Raw genomic sequence first — 4,711 nt, forward strand, 5'->3', positions numbered from 1 at the left:
GAGACTGTGAGTTCGCGGTGTCTTTCTTTCTTTTTTGAACCCGTAGTTCGCGAGACACTCTTTTAATGACTGCTTTTTTTTGTTTCAAGAGCAGTATTCACTGGAACGGGGTTCCAATACATATATTTTTTTTTGTACACACATATATGTTCTATACTTTTTTTTTAATACACCCCTTTTTTTAAACTAGAACTCAATCTAAAACACAAAAGGAACCGAGTAACACGGATTTAAGACAATTTATGACCTTTTAAGTAAAAGTATCCGAAGATAATTGAGATTTTTGGAACAACTTACAATCGTCTAAAAAACGTAAAAATTTCATTGTTTTGAAGAAAAATAACAGTGATTACAGATAAATTGGACTAAAGTCTAAACAAGTGAACAGTAAAATTTAAACTTTAGATAGTAATTCGTAAGATAATTTCGGATTACGCAGGGTCAACACATGCGTCCAAAATGCTTAGTGGTAAAACGAGATATATGAAGTTAAAAAGGGTTAAGAAAATAAGACTACACATTTGGAAAACTTAATATTTATTATTAAGATTAAACAATTTTTCTGAATAGTTTAAACAATGTACACCTAAAAATACTTACCTTAATCCTAGAAACAAGTCAATCCATCGATGTCCTAAAAATAAAGGAGGGATTAAAAAATCGTATCAGAGATCGCATACTTACTTGCAATGGCTGTACCTAGAACACCTCCTGGATTGAAGGGGAGAGTTGAAGGAGCCGAGTCAGATATTGAGTTGGTCCGTACTAAGAAGGTCCTTAAAACAAAAACCAAAACAGCGAGTCTTCTCGAAAAATATTCTGAGACTGTGACTGGTCCGGAAACGAGAAGCATGACCAGCAAACGAACTGGGACAATTCTCAGAACGCCTCCGAGCGTAATTAGTGAGTCCCCAGAAGTTGTGGAATCCGATCAGAACAAGTCGAGTAAACAATACTCGGTCCAGATGATGCAAGATTTGATGATTAAATTACAAACGCAAGTATCTCTGTTGACGAGTAGGCTTGATCAGAAGGTCGATATGAAACAAAAGGGTGCTGAAAAACATAAAAAAGAGGGGAAAAACGAAACTATCCTTAGCAAAAAAAATAGTAACAGACCGAATTGGGAATCAACAAAATGGCGCTAGTCATGATCCGAACAGCCACCAAATAGTACCGTATGGACAATTTCCGTTCAGATTACTGCAAGAAGGTGGATGGTTAATCCCTTCTAAGATTTAAGATTTAACGGGAAAGATACGGGAATGAATCCGGTTACGTGTTGTGCGGCAATTTTAGAATAAAATAAAAGTTAGGTAAAGTGAGGCCATTGAGCAATGTAATGAGACATCACTGTCATTGCTCAATGACCTAGTTAGGTTAGGTTGCGCGGAAGCAGCAGTTCTAGTAAGAACTGCTGGTTGTCACAGGGTACAACACATCGCCGCATTGTCCAAAGTGCAACGCAGTATGTGTCGACACCGGCACCGGTAACTAGCACGGCAGTTGCTAGGACCGGTGGGCCTGCTGAATCGGCGCAATCGATCTACTATAAATCGATTGCGTGAATGAAGCAGGGGAGAGATCGTGATCAAACTGCTAGCTCACTGTGTGGCTCCGCAAGCCGGGAAGTTTACCGCAGTGAGGAACAGCCGTGTAAGGAACGAAAGGAACGTAAGGAACATTGTAACTGGAGCAATAAAGATAATAGTATAAGTTCAAGCATAGAACTTATTCTTCTATTACCTAACTTCCTCAGCATCCAACAAATTTTGGTGGCAGCGGTGGGATCTCTCATTTCATGTGTCAAGGACAAGACTCTGCAGGAGATTCCGGTTGGATTAAAGAAACGGACATTGGGTGAGAAAGAAAAAAAAGGAACGAGAACGCGAATGATAAGTTATCTGACACCTTTTTTCAAAATGTCTTAAAGACGCCTTAGGTTGTCTGACTTTACATTTACCGACTTCCGCGGTAAGTTATCTTCGGTCTTATTAAACTTTGGTTGTTGTTTTTGCTCGATCTTCAACACAATGTTTTATCGTATCTAAACCAATCCAATTAGACAAATTAAAAGAAACCACTTGTTACTATCAAGTCGGATTTATCGTCCTGTCACGGTCGCCACTTCAAAACTTTGATTTTTTGTATCAATCATTGATGAACGCCCGATTATTTAACGTTTACCGAGTTGTACCAGTACTTCGTTTCCAAAAATCAGGATCTTTGTTAATTTGCATCAAATTGTTCTTGATTTAGAATACGCGCCTCCCCCCCGAATGGGTTCCCACCTTGTAGTAGCTCCGAGGCGGGGGCTCGGGGCTCGCGGGGCGCTTGGTGTTCACGTGGTCTGACCGCCTCGCAGTAACTACACGGAACGTTTATTTTGTTCTCAGNTAAGTTATCTTCGGTCTTATTAAACTTTGGTTGTTGTTTTTGCTCGATCTTCAACACAATGTTTTATCGTATCTAAACCAATCCAATTAGACAAATTAAAAGAAACCACTTGTTACTATCAAGTCGGATTTATCGTCCTGTCACGGTCGCCACTTCAAAACTTTGATTTTTTGTATCAATCATTGATGAACGCCCGATTATTTAACGTTTACCGAGTTGTACCAGTACTTCGTTTCCAAAAATCAGGATCTTTGTTAATTTGCATCAAATTGTTCTTGATTTAGAATACGCGCCTCCCCCCCGAATGGGTTCCCACCTTGTAGTAGCTCCGAGGCGGGGGCTCGGGGCTCGCGGGGCGCTTGGTGTTCACGTGGTCTGACCGCCTCGCAGTAACTACACGGAACGTTTATTTTGTTCTCAGCGTGTGCTGGTGTGGCCGGGCATTGATCGTCAGCTTGTGCTGGCAAATCTGTCTGATTGTATCGCCACAATGGAAGTGTAATCTGACAGGACAACTATGGACTACAGAAGGTGAGCATCCGATGTCCTCGGGGGCTTTGGGCTTCCGCGCCGGAGCGGGTGGCGGGGCTTAAGGTTGCGGGCGGTGGTCACCCGCTCAGGGGTGGGCCCGTCTGCGACCAACTAAGAGGAACCCCCCAAGTTAAGGTGTGAGCGATCGTGCCGAGAGCTGCGTGGCGCAAGGGGAGTTGCGTCGTAAACGGTGCTTCCTGGATACCGGGCGAAATCCAAGAGTACGGAGCCAAGCCCCAGCCATTCGCGGCTCTGGTTGGATGAGACCACGCGACCGCGATACTCGTGGGAACATATATGGACACTGAAAACGAAAATAAAATCACCCCCAAATCAGTCCCCAAAAGCGAAGCCTCCTCTGGAGGTAAACGCCCAGGGGAATCTTGCAGTGCGGAAGCGGGCTCAGAAGCCCCAAAATACCGCATAAGATATAGCGGGGCCGCTAGGCGCCGTTATAATAAACAAATGCAAGCCGGGGAGAGTGGGGCCAATAAGGTCTTCTCTACCCCCGCAGCCTCCTACTCAAAAGGTGGGGCTGGAGGTGGCGCGGCAAAGCGAACCAGGCCGAAGCACGCTACTCCTAGCCTCTCAGAAAATTGCCAGGGCAAGAGACCCAAAAATGAAGGGTCGTATGCACAGGCGACAAAAGGTCTTGTCAGGATGGCCCTCGTACTGAAGACTACTTTGACAAGAAAATGGGAGCCGGTGAGGTGGTTGAGATCAGAAAAATGGTCAGGTCTGTCATCCTCGGCATGTCTGAGAATGACAAAGCCCCCACTTTTACTGGTTTCTGGGAGAGGGATGCCGCACTCATGGTTGTGTGCGCCAACATAGAGTCGGCGGAGTGGCTTAAGGCCCATTCCTCCGATTTAAAAGTCAGGGGAACTCCTGTGTGTGTGCTGCCGGTTGGTGAGCTACCTAAGCGTCATCGGGTGGTAGTGCATGTAGAGAAGCCTGAAGTAGGGGTTGAGGATGCTTTCAAGCTCCTTAACCAGCAAAACACAGGGCTGGCAACCAGCGATTGGGTCGTCACCAGGGGGACGTATAAAAGGGATGCTACAAACGCCAACTTCTCCTGTTTGGTTGGCGACGTGGCGATGAAAGCCTTGAAGCACTGTGGCTTCAGGCTTTTTTTTGGTCTCGGCCGGGCCACCATTAGGATGGCGGGACGAGAGCGCGGGGAGGCGACGGAGAAGGAGATGGAGTCGGAGGGTGTCGGGACTGCCTAAAAATGGCTTCTCTCGGAATCTAAATGATCCAGATTAACTTACATCACAGCAAGAGCGCCTCGGCTATTCTAGCCAGGAGCATGGCTGTAATGCATACAAGTATTGCACTAATCCAAGGAGGAGGAGGTGCGCCGACTGGAGGAGCGGTCCCGGCGTGATGTATCAGGCGAGTCGGTTACCAATTTGTTTTCCGTTCGGGCGAGCGAGCTAGCGGGTGTTAGAATAAAACCGGACGTGTTCGACGGGAGCGTTCCGTGGCGNGAGTTTCTCGTGCAGTTCGAGCTGGTTGCTCGCGCGAACGGGTGGAACGACGCGGCGAAGGCCACGGTCCTCGCTACCAGCCTGAGAGGGGAGGCGCGTTCGGTCCTGGAGGGGCTGGAGGNGAGCTTCAGTTTCCACGAAATATGTTCGAAGTTGGAATTGCGCTACGGGGAGCGGGGTTTATTCCAAAATTATTATACGCAGTTTACGAGTCGGAAACAGAAAAATGGGGAAGATTTCGCTGCGCTGGGGGCGGATCTGGAGCGACTGGCCCGTCTGGCTTACCCGGAGTG

The sequence above is a fragment of the Pseudomyrmex gracilis genome, unplaced genomic scaffold, assembly GCF_002006095.1.
Source record: "Pseudomyrmex gracilis isolate BER0280 unplaced genomic scaffold, ASM200609v1 scaffold_1053, whole genome shotgun sequence".
In the NCBI taxonomy this organism is placed as follows: domain Eukaryota; kingdom Metazoa; phylum Arthropoda; class Insecta; order Hymenoptera; family Formicidae; genus Pseudomyrmex; species Pseudomyrmex gracilis.